At 40.4% G+C, this 14,185-nt stretch overlaps 1 long non-coding RNA gene across 1 annotated transcript in view; it reads left to right on the top strand.

Moving 5' to 3' along the window:
- Positions 1 to 13,961, top strand: part of LOC142365756 (uncharacterized) — a 31,465-nt gene extending 17,504 nt beyond the window's left edge. The window contains exon 3 of the long non-coding RNA XR_012766631.1: positions 8,250 to 13,961. This is a non-coding gene — a long non-coding RNA (uncharacterized LOC142365756). The remainder of the gene's footprint in view (positions 1 to 8,249) is intronic.
- The last annotated feature ends 224 nt before the right edge of the window (positions 13,962 to 14,185 follow it).

Raw genomic sequence — 14,185 nt, 5'->3', positions numbered from 1 at the left:
GACTCCAGGCGGGGTCTCACCAGAGCGGAGTAGAATGGCAGAATCACCTCCCTCGACCTGCTGGAAACACTTCTTTTGATGCAGCCCAGGATACAGTTGGCCTTCTGGGCTGCGAGCGCACATTGGTGGCTCATGTCCAGCTTTTCACCCAACAGTGCCCCCAAGTCCTTCTCAGCAGGGCTGCTCTCAATCCCTTCATCCCCCAACCTGTATTGGTAGCAGGCGTTGCCCCAACCTAGGTGCAAGACCTTGCACTTGGCCTTGTTCAGCTTCCTGAGTTTCACACAAACGCACTTCTTGAGCTTGTCCAGGTCCCTCTGGATTGCCATCCTTCTGGCGAGTCAGCTACACCACCCAGCTTGGTGTCATCTGCAGACTTGCTGAGGGTGCACTCGATCTCGCTGTCTAAGTCATTGATGCAAATGTTAAACAGCACCCGTCCCCGTACGTACCCCTGAGGGAAACCACTTGTCACCAGTGTCCATCTGGACATTGAGCCATTGACTACTACCCTCTGGCTGCAACCTTCCAACCAATTCCTTCTCCACTGAACAGTCCACCCGTCAAATCCATATCTCTCCAATTTAGCGAGAAGGATGTTGTGGGGAACCGTGTCAAAGGCCTTACAGAAGTCCAGACAGATCACATCCGTAGCTCTTCCCTTGTTCACTGATGTAGTCATGTCTGGACTTGCCCTTGGTGAAGCCATGCTGGCTGTCTCGAATCATGCTGCCTGTCCTCCATGTGCCTTAGCATAGCTTCTAGGAGGACCTGTTCCATGATCTTCCCAGGCACAGAGCTGAGGCTGGCAGGTTAGTAGTTCCCAGGGTCCTCCTTTCTACCCTTTTTAAAAATGGGCACAACGTTTCCCTTTAACTGAAAGTCTGCCTTAATACTTTACCATGTCTTCTACCCTGTGGATCAGTTTCCACCTGTTTTAAAATACAGGTAGAGACATCTTCTTTGTATTTTTTGGACGAAGTACATGAAAAACACTGTGTAAATGTAAAACCCCATTGTTCTTAATAACATAATAGTGTTACTAATTATAAAATAGGTATACAAATGGAATACACCAAAGCTATAATTAGCAGATAGCTATTACAATATACATGCATTACTCTTCCTCATTTTAAAGCATTTTTAAAATGAAACCTGGGTAAGTGTGTATTGGGTTTGGGTGGCAGGGTTTTGGTAGTGGAGTAGGTACAGGGTTGTTTTTTGTGAGGAGCTGCCAGAAGCTTTCCCCATGTCCTATAGAGCCAATGCCAGCTGTCTCCAAGACGGACCCACTGCTGGCCAAGGTCAAGCCCATAAGAGATGGTGGTAGCGCCTCTGGAATAACATAGTAAAGAAGGGGGAAAAAATCCTGCAAAACAGCAGCTGGAAGAGAGAAGTGAGAATACGTGAGAGAAACAACTCTGCAGACACTGAGGTCAGTGAAGAAAAGAGCGGGAGGAAGTGTTCCACGTGCTGGAGCAGAGATTCCTCTGCAGCCCATGGAGCCGACCACGGTGAGGCATGCTGTCCCCCTCCAGCCCATGGAGGTCCATGGTGGAGCAGGTATCCACCTGTAGCCCATGGAAAGGACCCCACTCTGGAGCAACTGGATGCCCAAAAGAGACTGTGACCCTGTGGGAAGCCCATGCTGGAGCAGGCTCCTGGCAGGACCTGTGGACCCATGGAGAGAGAGAAGCCCATGCTGGAGCAGGTTTGCTGGCAGGACTTGTGACCCCGTGGGGGACCCACACGGGAGCAGCCTGTTCCTGAAGGACTGCACCCCGTGGAAGGGACCCACATTGGAGCAGTTCATGGAGGACTGTCTCTCGTGGGTGGGACCCCACGCTGGAGCAGCGGCAGAGTGTGAGGAGTGCTCCCCCTGAGGAGGAAGGAGCGGCAGAGACGTGTGATGAACTGAACGGCCAGCATCCCTATACTCTTCCCATGATACCTGTCCGTGCTTCAACTGCCTGTGCAGTTCACTCTTCCCCTTCAGTTTGACCATCAGGTCTTGACTTAGTCATGCTGGTCTCTTCCCTTTCTTGCCTCTCTTCTTACACCTGGGGTCAGAGAGCTCCTGCGCTCTGTGGAAAGTGTCCTTAAAGATCAGCCAGCTCTGTTCTGCTCCCCTGTCGCTGAGGACTGTTTCCCAGGGGTCCTACTGACTAACACCTTGAAGAGCTAGAATTTGGCTTTCCTAAAATTCAAGGTCCTGACTATACTCCTTGCCTTTCCCATACCCCTCAGGACTGTGAACTCCACTAATGCACTATCACTGTAGCCCAGGCTGCCTCCAATCTTGATGTCACTGATGAGCTCACTTGCATTGGTGACCATCATGGCCAGTATTACATCCCCTTGGGTAGGGGTGTCAATTACCTGGCTTAAAAAGTTACCCTCAATGCATTCTAGGAGTCTCCCGGTTTGCCTACAGCTCGCCACACTACTTTTCCAGCAGATGTCAGGGTGGCTGAAGTCCTCGAGTAGGATGAAAGACTGCAAGTGCAAAGCCTGCTGGAGCTGGAGGAAGAAGGCTTCATCAGCAGGCGTCCCTTGATCAGGCAGCCTGTAGTAGTCACCCACAACCAGGTTCCCTTTGTTGCCTCTGTCGCTGATTCATAATCTTTCATCCTGCTCATGGCTATTCTTCAGGGACAGCTGTTCGCACTGTATCAATTTCTTGATGTAGAGGGCAACGCCTCCACTCCTCTTTCACTGCCTGTCCCTTCTGAACAGCCTGTAGCCATTGATAGCCACATTCCTGTCATGGGATTCATTCCACCGAATTTCAGTAATGGCAATCAGGTCATAGCTTTCTGGCAGCATGGTAACTTCCAACTCTTCCTGTTTGTTTCCCATGCTGCTTGCATTAATGTAGAGGCACTCCATCTGGGCTGTTGGCCATGTCACCTTCATAGAGGAACACCCCTTGTTTCCCTTGGGGTGTTTCACAGAAGCTTACTTGTTGGCTCCTACTACCTCAGGAGCTTCCAGCTCATCTCCACAAGACTCCAACTGTGCTGCAGCAGCCTCTGGGCAACAGTCTGAGGGCCCCTACTAGCACCCCATCCCTCCAATCGTTGTGTATCACCCCATAGTTTGTCACCGGCAAGCCTCCTATGTTCCCCCTCCCCTATCACATCTACTTTAAAGCCCTGCCAATGAGCCCCGCAAGCTCCTGAGCAAAGACCCTCTTTCCCCTTTGAGAAAGGCGAATCCCATCTGATGCCAGCAAGCCTGGTGCTGTGTAGGCCATCCAGTCATCAAAAAACATAAAGTTGTGTCCATGACACCAGCCAGAGAGCCATGTATTAACAGATTGGGTCCACCTCTTCCTTGCAATGTCACCGCCCGTAACTGGAAGGAGGGAAGAAAAAATAACCTGTTCCCCAGATTTCTTCAGTAACCGCCCTAAGGTCCTGAAGTCTCTTTTGATCACCCTTGGCCTATGTACTGCAACTTTGTGGAAGACCAGTAATGGGTAATAGTTTGAGGGCTGCACCAGGCTAGGAAATTTCCTAGTGGTGTCTCTAACCCAAGCTCCTGTGAGGCAGTAGACTTCCCTATGAGGAGGGTCTGCTGGTTATATTGGACCCTCTGTTCCCCTCGGAAGATAGTCTCCTGTAACTATGACCCTTCTTTCTTGTGGAAGTAATATGGGGGGGTGGGTCTTTCTGTTCTCCACAACTCTTCTGGTGTAGGTGGATCGACACCCGCATCATCCACTGACTGGTCCTCCACAGCTAGAGCCTCATACCTATTGTGCAGAGGCACCTGGGGGGGTGTGGTGAGCAACAAGAGGATTTTCTTGCTGTCCCAATTGTGGACTTATTTCCTCTCAGCGCTCCCCTTTATGACCCTGCCTACAGCTGTATTTCTACTGTCTTTGAAGTACATGTTCTACGACTTTACTGTCCTGATTATCTTTGCCTGCTCCCACTCAATTTTCTTAAAATATCTTGAGAAGGTTTGTGCTTACTTTTCTGGATTTTTTTTAATCACAGGTCAGGACGGTCTGTTGCTCACCTTTACTTGGTCTTCGGTAGATTGCTCTCACTAGTATTTTTAACAGTTTGTTTGTTGTTTTTTTTTCCAAATCCAACATGTCTCAAAGATAGGCAAAATAACCCAATATTGGGGTGACTGTCCCCAAATCTACAAAAAACTCTTACATCTAGCAACTCCTAGCAATTCCTCACCTTACTCAGAAATTGCAGATTTCACATCTGTCAGCAAGTATTGCATAAGGGCAAGCACATTTTTCCAAGAGCATCAAAGGAATAATGGATCTTCAACTCAGCCTGTAATTGAAATGCCACTTACACTTCAGCTGGGATTCAGGATGCTTGGGTTCTATTCGTGGCTGTAACTGAGATCCCGAAAAGTGCAACAGCCATGATTCCATTACTCAGTAAGGCATTTAGAAAGAAGAAAAACCATGAGATGTGAGGTCATCAGAACCACAGAAAAGCTTCTAATACAAATCCAGTACTTACCAATATTGAAAGAAATCTTACTCTAGAGTATATTCATCTGCAATGATGCAGCTGCTTTTCAGCTTAGCATCTTCTACTTTGTTTTGTGTAACTCTTCTCTAAAAAAGCTATGGCAGAGTACGTCCAGCCTCTGCTTTATCCAGGAAATCAATGAAAATCATCTGATATACAAGCATGTTAACGAAGAGCTGAAAGATTTTTAAACTACCAGAGAAATTGGCACTGCTTGTTTTATGTTACCTTTTATTGTTATTTTAATGCTGGGATTTTAAAGGCTTTTTCTGTACCGCCTTCATTTTTGGCAATTTCCTCCTCTATTACAGTAAAAATATCATAATTCTGTAAGTTTTTATATAATTATTTACTTTAAGCTAGCATGTAATTTACACTTAGCAGAGAAATTCTTAAGATTTTTTTTTCTCTGTTTTCAATTAAAGCTAAATTTACAGAACAGTCTCCAGAGGAAACCCCAGACTACTGATAACTTTACATTAACCTCCCACACAGCTTTTAGTACCTCTTGTGTAGGCCGCATACTGTTGCCATTTAATTAAACAGGATTTTGCCACCATCTCTACATGCAGAACAATCACGCTTTGCAAGTATATTCTACATCAAGAAATTTGAGTATCAGACATAAGGATGGCAAAAGCATAGCTGTTGTCCGAATTTATACTAATTAATCTGTGAATCAACAAACACAATTACATATTCACATTTGATGAAGAGGATCAATTGCCCTGGTTCATGCATAAAATAAATTAAGCATCTCAAAAGAAACATTTAGGGCTAAGGATTATTTCATACATTTTACTTTTGCAATTACAAAATCAGATCAGACCTTTTACTGGGGAAAATTACTAGGATGATGTCAAGTTTTACTACTGATTATTGAATATCTTGCTGTAGTTCTTTCTGTATATGCAAAAAAAAGTTGTGCTTTTCACACGTGTATTTCTACCACCCAAGAAAAATCTGATGATTTTTTTTCCAGACTTGCACTAGAGCTTCTAAAATTTCATTGTCCTACAATGGCTTGACAACCACGGTGCTGAATATTGTATAAGTTACTTGACACATTGCATAAATTACTCAATACAGTCTACTCAGTGTTCTCCACCAATCATGCATGTGTCAAGTGGTGATAATTTCAAAACACATTGAACTTGGGTCTTGTGCCAAAGATGAGGAAGTTACAAAAATTAGAAGAAAACTATCTTACATTGTGTCAGACCAAGAAAAGCAGAATATGTATGATTAATAGATGTTTTAGACAGTGATAAAGATTATAGTAAACATCTGCAAGCATCAGAAAGATATAAACATCTGGAGGAGAAAGGATATATGAGCCAAAACAGAGTAACAATGGAAATTAAGGAAGGAAGTGTTGCAGCAAGGTTGCAGTCAAAGACAGACACAACTCCGTCAAACTTTTCAAAATTGTCATAAAAATCCAATTGCTTCAGTATTAAACTAGATAAAAGCAGCTGAAAATACACACCCCTGATTCGTCTCCATTGAAAAGTCCCTATTTCTGCATCTTCAATGAATTTCAGATCATACATAGCTATTAAAGATTTTCTTATCACCACACATTTGTTTTCTGTTAGAGACATGGAGGCATGTCTAACATGTTAGGCCTGATAAGGTCACAGACTGTCACAGTGAAACCTTTTATTGTGGAGTCTGTGAGATTCTGCAGCCATCTATTCACACATTTTTCATTGTCAAACTGTTGCATTTAATCACCTTGTCACCTATACCAGAAAAAAGACCAGAGTTACTTTTGAATTAAAGAAAATTATAGTTGAGAAGGGATGTGGCAAGAGAACAGAATGAGACCATTATGTAGCCGTTACTTGAGATTGCACAGAAACTTATTTTGTTGAAAGTAATAACAGTCAGCCAGATCTTACTCTATCATATGGAATAGATCCACATAGATAAGGCCCACATTTTGACTCTGTAACTTAGAATTTCAAGCAACAAACCTTCGAAAAACATCTCATAAAATTGGTTCACTGCTGGGAAAGAGCTAAACCAGAGTTGCAACCCTTCAGGCTCTTCTAGTTTCTTCACTGTAACAAGAACTACAGACTATCTGCCCAAATGTTTTTGCAAGATAATCTTGAAGTCCTTTCTTTTCCTCTCCATTTTAAAGACATTATCTATTTTAAAGAAAATCATTTTAAGGAAAGCAAAAATGATGGTATAGTTAAGTCCCAAGAGGATCTGTTTTGCTTACTTTTCAAAGAACTACCATCAAGCCCTCGTCTGAAGTGAAAGGGGAAACAGTAACTACGATATCTAAGAGAATCAGAAGAAACTTTGGAAGCTTAGACTAGAGAAAGAAAAAGTACGTCAGTAGATGAGTGGATGTACTTAACAGGCTGCTCTCAGAGAGTACCCTAGTGTAAAATACGTATGTAGAAATCACTTTCTACACTTGATCATTTCAAAGTATCATTTTGATTACAACTGTGAAGAAATTAACTTCACCTTGTTTCCAGAAAATCCCATTTATTCCTCTGTGTTCCAGCCAGGAATGTTATTCGTTGTCTGCTCTGTGCATTTTCCTCTTAAATTTTTTAGTGGCAATCAAAGCATTATCTTCATAAATACAAATATTACTTTCTGCATTTAAGCTTTCTATTTAATAAGAGACTACATTTTTCAAATTAAAAATATTGCTGCACACTGAAGAGAGAAAATAAGTTCCATCTGTAGGAATACAAAATAATTATTGCTTTAAGTTTCAACAAAAAATGATGTAATTTAAAGAAATAGCTTTTTCATAAAAGTGTTGCATTGTAAAATATTTGTTCTATTTCAACAGTGTGTAATCCTGCAAGTGAAATGCCTTATTACCACTAAAACCCTTAAAGGTGTTGAATGTTCAAATTCCAAAGTGTGATTTGGAATCCGCACCAATTGCATCATTTGCTATAGTAATGTAAAATGTTACTGCAAATACATTCAAAAGATATAAAGTAGATTCGTAGTTCCAAATCTGTATTCACCCAATCATAAAACAAATTAAGGCCTTACTATGCTTATGTACAAATGTGACTTTATTAGTAAATTTATGGTTACTAATGGTCTGAATACTGACGAATATCCTGCAGAATCAAGCTGAAGAAATGCATATTATGAAAAGATGACCATGGTCTAGAAAAGAGAAATTATTACAATGCATTTTATGTGAGAATGGCCATACTTAGCCAGAACAAGAGTCTTTCTAGCCAACATCCTGTAACTCATACTGTCCATAAGCAGGTACCTGACAAAAGAAAGAACAGGACAGGAATAGTTGATACGCTTACCAAGGCAGACCTTCCCAAGTAACCTCCTAAAACACGTCAACTTTTTTCTCAGAGGGTTTGCCTAGCCAGGTATGTTTTAAGTTATTAATAGAAAGAGGCTATAAAGTAGCATCCAATTTTATTATGGATTGTGTGTACTAATTGTTCAATTGTGTGATAAGACACTTGTCTCCACACAGGATTGTACTGAAGCAAGAGAGGTAAGGAACGCTGACAACAGCTTGATTCACTACATAGCGCAGATCCTTTGCCCGCGCACCACCTTGTCTCTTCTGCTGATTTAGAGAAAGGAATACATGAGAAAAAATACAGCCTGTAATCAGTCTTAATCGACATGATACAACAGTGAGTGTGCACACAGACTGGTAGAAAGAGTGGGTCACATAAATACTCAGAATTAATATGTTTTTACTTTGATTCTCTCTCCGAGGTATACATTGACTGCTCAGATTCTAGGCGCCATTCTGCACACAACAACACGAGGTGCCTTTGAGCTTCGCTGTGCTTTCTTTCAACGGTTCACCACGTCCTTCCAAGCCAAGACAGATTGGATAGAATTGTCCGAAAGGCTGGATTCATCCACAGCTGCTGGCTGGACCACCCTCTTGAAGAGATTCCTAGCTTTCCCTCAGCTTTATGTGTCCATGACAGTCCAGAAGGTTTCTTGTTTGTACTTACAAGCTTCTGATGTTGTGATGATTGAAATGCAAATCAGAAAGAGCCCAAGACAACTTCAATAGTGAAGCTAATCTAAAGCAGCAATTTCCAACATGAAAAAATACTTGTTAGGAAGATGCTATATATTCCTCTAATTGGATAAGCTTTCTGATTTCTTTTGTCATCTCCAAATTAACATTAATATAACACAGTGAGAAAGTATATATCAAGAGATTATCATGTTCTGCATTTCTTTCCACACTGTATTTTCAATAGTGAATCACTGTTTTCAATTTGACACAGTTTTCAATAGTGTGTGAGCTTGAGTTTGACTGATTGCCTGAAATAATATATCAACAAAATAACTATTTTGCTGGTTAACTGCTCAAAACTAGACAATACCTGAAAAGTACAACTCTTTTAAAAACTATTAATATAACATCCTCCACTCATGGTACAGAAAGTAAATCTGATCTTAATTAATTCCCAGCCTTCCACTACTTCACTGCAACTTTAACCAATTATAATTAGAAGCAGTCTTTTACTTTTTGAGCTGGTCAGGCATTGGAACAGGCTGCCCAGGGAAGTGGTTGAGTCACCATCCCTGGAGGTGTTCAAAAAACACGTAGATGTGGCACTTTGGGACATGGTTTAGTAGGCATGGTGATGTTGGGGTGATGGTTGGGCTTGATGATCTTAGAGGTCTTTTCCAACGTATGATTCTATGATTCATTCCTTTGCAAGGTAAGCCACTGCAGCTGTGGACCTTGGCATCAGTAATCATCTAAGCAGATAAGTGAGCAGCAGACTAGGAAAATCATCAGGAGAATTCGTTTAAAGAAACCACTTAGCTAATGAGCAGTCTCTATACCTGCAATCAAATCAGCTATGGAACAAGAAAACAGTCTCCCCTACTTTGTTTAACACAACAGCACCAAATTATGTGAACACAAAAACAGAGAACAGAGTGTAGTGACATTAAGAAATCTCTTCTTTATATGGAATGCATATAGGAATGTAATAATAATTGAAAATAAAAATAATATTTTATGATAAAAATCCTACATAATCAGTCAGTGACTCACTTTCCTGTAGTATGCTGGATAAACTGGGATTAAGGGCTTAGGAATAATAGTATGACACGAAATTGGCTGAATTTCTGATAGAGATGAAACAAAAAAAAGCAGGAGCACAGCAGGTGGAAGAAGAAACACATTTCCAAGGAGGAATATGGAAGTATCTCCTGGCTCTTCAGGAATGGCATCAGTAAAGTCAAAGGTCAGCTGGAGATGGACCTGGAAATGCAGATGAAGGACAACAAAAAGGTACATTAAACTCAAAAAGAAGAAAAAGGAAAATGCAGGCCTGCCACTGAATGGAGCAGGAAACCAAGTGATGAAAGACATGGGAATAGATGAAGTACTCAGATCCTTCTTTGCCTTTTTTTACTGGCAAGATCTGCTCTCAGGCCTTCCAGGTCACCTCATCCAAAAGGAGATTTTGGGGTACCACCCACTGTAGGGAAAGATCAAGTTAGGTTCTGTTTAAGTAAACCAGTCATATTCCAGTTCCTGGGACCATGTGTGATGAATCCAATGGTGCTGACAAAGCTGGTCAATGTCATTGTGAGGTCTTTTTGTATTTATCATCTTCAAAAAGTTGTGGTGATCAGCAGAGGTCCCCAGTGGCCTGAAAATGTCCAATGGTAAGAACATCTTTAAAAGGGAGAGGAAGAGGACCTGGGGAACTACAGGCTACTCCAGCCTCATTTTAGATCCTGAGAAGGTTATTAACAAATTCTCTTGGAAGTCATTTCTCAGCATATGAAGGACAAGAGGAGGTTAAGAACACTCAGCTTAAATTTACCAAGGGCAAATCATATGTGACAAACCCGGTTCCCTTCCATGAAAAAATTCCTGGGTCTGTGAAAGACAAGAGGAGCAGCAGCAAGGTTTTTGACAGACTTCCACTGAAACCTCATAGCCAGGCAGAGAAGGTATGGACTAGATCTGTGGACTACAAGGCAGACAATAAACTGGTTGGACCATCAGGCTCAAAAGGTAGTGGGCTAGTGGTTCAGAATCTAAGCAGCAGTCAGGTAAGAACGGAGTTCCCCAGGTGTTAATACTGGAGCTAAGACTGATTAACACCTTCAACAACTGTCTAGATAGTAAGATGTAATGCACACTCAGCAAGTCTGCAGATGACACCAGAACGGTGGGAGCACCTGATACACTGGAGGGCTGCCATTCACAGGGCCTTGGCAAGCTGGAGGAATGAATGACAGGAATCATATAAAGTTCAGCAAAGGCAAAAACAACCTCAGCTCAGACTATTATCTGCTGTTACCCAACTTTTAAAGTTTACCTCATATTTTATCTGCTAATTGTATAACCTTGCAGTCAAGAGGGCTATACCATGTTTTAGATTTTTTCAGATATTTCTATTGATTAAAAGTAACTATTTTCAAAAAAACTATTTTAAATAGTAGTTGTACATTTTTTTAATTAGAAAATACAAGAACACGTACACTATTAAACCACAAATTTACAGTAATGTCTGTTTCCAGTCTATACTATATAAATAAAGATTTCAAAGAGAAAAAATGTCATTTTTATTATTAAAAAAAACAGAAATTTTTCCACTGGTGAATAAAATTGTAGTATTTGATCAAAATTTTGATTTTTAAAAAGGATTTCAGAATGGCTAATGCTGGACTTGACACAGCATCTGTTGCCCTCCGTAGTCTACGTGTGCATCAGGTCTATATCATCAGTTTAATGCTAGGCATAATTTAAAATAATCCTTTTATTTGGGAGATGAGGATCTGGAGAGAAGTGTGAGAGCTGAAGTTTTCCATAGGTATTAAGAATTACTATTATGCAAGTATTCTGGTATGGGACCTGTCACCTTCACAGCTTCCTTACCTCTCTTCAGCACCTAGTCAGTGCAAGTCTTAAGCAACAGAAGTATCTTTAAGTTGCCCTCCAAAATCATTCCAGAATACATACAGCAGCACAGAAATTGTTGATGCTGCTGACCACAACAGAAGAATCTCTTAAAAGCTAAGGCCTGGATGCCACGAAACAGTAAGGTTTCAAATGTCCACTTAACCTCCCATATTCCCACTAATTTTTCCCACTGATAGATCTGAACTTAAATGCTGCTTCAATTTTGGTTTCCACACTAATTAAACACGCTTTTCTTTGTGATAGATTTTTCAGTCAGATAGTTCTATGAGACTGAGTCAGTATGATAGAAACAGGAAGTCAGTGTGAGTCCAGATGTATAACAACAGTTACATGTTTAACTGCAACTAATAACAATAAAACCTTCTCAGAGCCAGTCAGGAAAATTATCCATTACATACTGAGTTTATTTTTCAAGGTTGAGATAAACTTGAGGCATCTTTTGTTTTCCCAGGCTCCACCCTCAGCTTTCTTACACGTAGTATAGGCTAGACACAAAACCAGGAACAAAAACCTGTTGAATTCTGTTCATAGTTGTTATGGGTTTGTTCTGTAGCCTTGGCCAGTTGCACTACCACTTTGAGTGCAAGTTTTCCTATGCATAAATTGAAAATAACACTACTTGTTCACTAACTGATCTCCCAAAGACAACATGAGGATTTGCTCACATTTATAATGCTTTTAAAATAATGTGCAATAAAAGTGATAAGAATTTCTGTGCTGCTCTTCATTATTCTCAACTGACAGGTAAGTCAGGGAATACAAGTGCTGTTGAAAACAGGACAGAACCATGATCATAATTCTGAGCTAAAAAATAAATTAAATAGCAAATTTTCTCTTTTTTTTCTCTTTTAGCACTATGCAAACCATGTTTACAACTTATTTTCACTACATACGCTGCCCTACTGGGTTGCAAATGAACACATCTGAGGAGCAGCTTTTCCCCAGCTTTTATTTTTATTACATGTTACTCTGCTAAGGTCCAATTCCCTTGTTTTCATCATCTCTCTAACACTCAGTTACTTAAAATAATAAAAAAATCTTAGAATTCTAACTCTTGTTTTGGAAATACTTTGCTGGTATAGCAAGTGCATTACTGCAAAATTATGGCTCAGGATTCACATATTTCAGCCATGTAACATTTGAAAAAGCTTTTCTTGTCCTTTCTACTGAAGACAAAATCTAGTCTTTGAGGTATTGTTCTGACAGGGGGAAGACAATGACAGAGCAAGTGGTAGACATTAAGAAACAGTTTGAAATGAGGACATTTAGTCTGTATTGCTGTACTATCAAACTTACGTTAATGATGTTAATAACTATTTTCTAATATTTCCTTTCAAAAACAAATATTAAAAAGTTTAAGTGCATCTTTAAAGGGCAGAAAGAACAGCTGCGGATAATTTTAAATCAAGTTTTTATCTGATCTCAAATACAGAAAGTTTTGCTTGCTTCTTGAACGTATAATAAAACACAGAATTTTTTAAGCAGTGCAGTGCCTATCTAATGCACAGAACTTAAGGAAAAAACGATAAATTAGGACAGACAGAACATTGCAAAAATGATACTTCAGAAATTAAGTACCATGTAAGTCATTCTTGTAGCTCCCTAGAGTTTCATAATCACAGTAATACACACACTTTCAGTTGTACATAAGCAATACAAAAGCAATTTAAAATAGATCTTATGTGTGCAATTATACCAATCTCTCCCAAATGATGTTTGAGCAAGGAATAGGGTAAATAGTAAGAAGAGTCTCTATATATGTTGAATTACAGATAATTAAACAAAACACAAAAAATATTTTATATACTTTTGTACTGAATGCCTTTCTAACCACATCTTTACTCCAACATAACCTTTTACTTTGAAACAACCCCTTAAATTAAGTCTTGAAGTACATGATACACTCTTACATTTCTAGAGTTTATATCCAATGGGCATGATGTTTCCCATTACACTATGTCAGTGTACTGGTTTCAGCTGGGATAGAGTTAATTTTCCTCCCAGTAGCTGCTGTGTTCTGGATTTAGTAGGAGAAGAATGTTGACAACACTGATGTTTTCAGTTGTTGCTACGAAATCAAGGATTTTTTCCGTTTTCCCATGTTCAGCTAAATAAGCAGGTGTGCAGGAGGTGGGAGGGAGCACAGACAGACTGCCAGTCAAGCTGGTCAGTGGAAATATTCCCTACCATAGATATCACTCTTGATTTATCATTGGAGATTGGCCAGGGGGTAGGCATCCATTTTTTGAATCACTTTTTTTTTACAGTTTTGAGTTTTGAATCCTCTCTTGTCCAGAAGTTCAAACTTTTCCCAGAGTTTGAACTTTTCCAGGAGTTTGGCCTTTTTCAGGAATTTAATGAAATTTTCAAAACTCAAAGGGATCTCTGCTGGGGGACTGGCTGTGAATCAGTCATCAGGTGGTGAGAAAATTGTATTGTATAGAGTTTGTTTTGCATAGTCATTATTACCATTGTTATTATAATTGTTATTATCATTATTAGCAGTAGTATTATTAGTAGTATTAGTATTTATTTTGTTGTTGTATTAAACTGTCTTGATTCCAACCCATGAGTTTGCCCTTTTGTCCATGCGTCCTCCCCATCCCGCTGAGGGGGAAGGGGAGGGGTGAGTGAACAGCTGTCTAGTGCTTAGCTGCCAGCCACTGGGTTAAACTACAGACAGTCACATGCACCAAGAGAATAGAAGAATCACAGCAACAGCTGGGGCAGTTTTCTC

The sequence above is a fragment of the Opisthocomus hoazin genome, chromosome Z (genome assembly GCF_030867145.1).
Source record: "Opisthocomus hoazin isolate bOpiHoa1 chromosome Z, bOpiHoa1.hap1, whole genome shotgun sequence".
Lineage (NCBI taxonomy): Eukaryota > Metazoa > Chordata > Aves > Opisthocomiformes > Opisthocomidae > Opisthocomus > Opisthocomus hoazin.
This window is presented reverse-complemented; position numbering and strand designations above follow the sequence as displayed.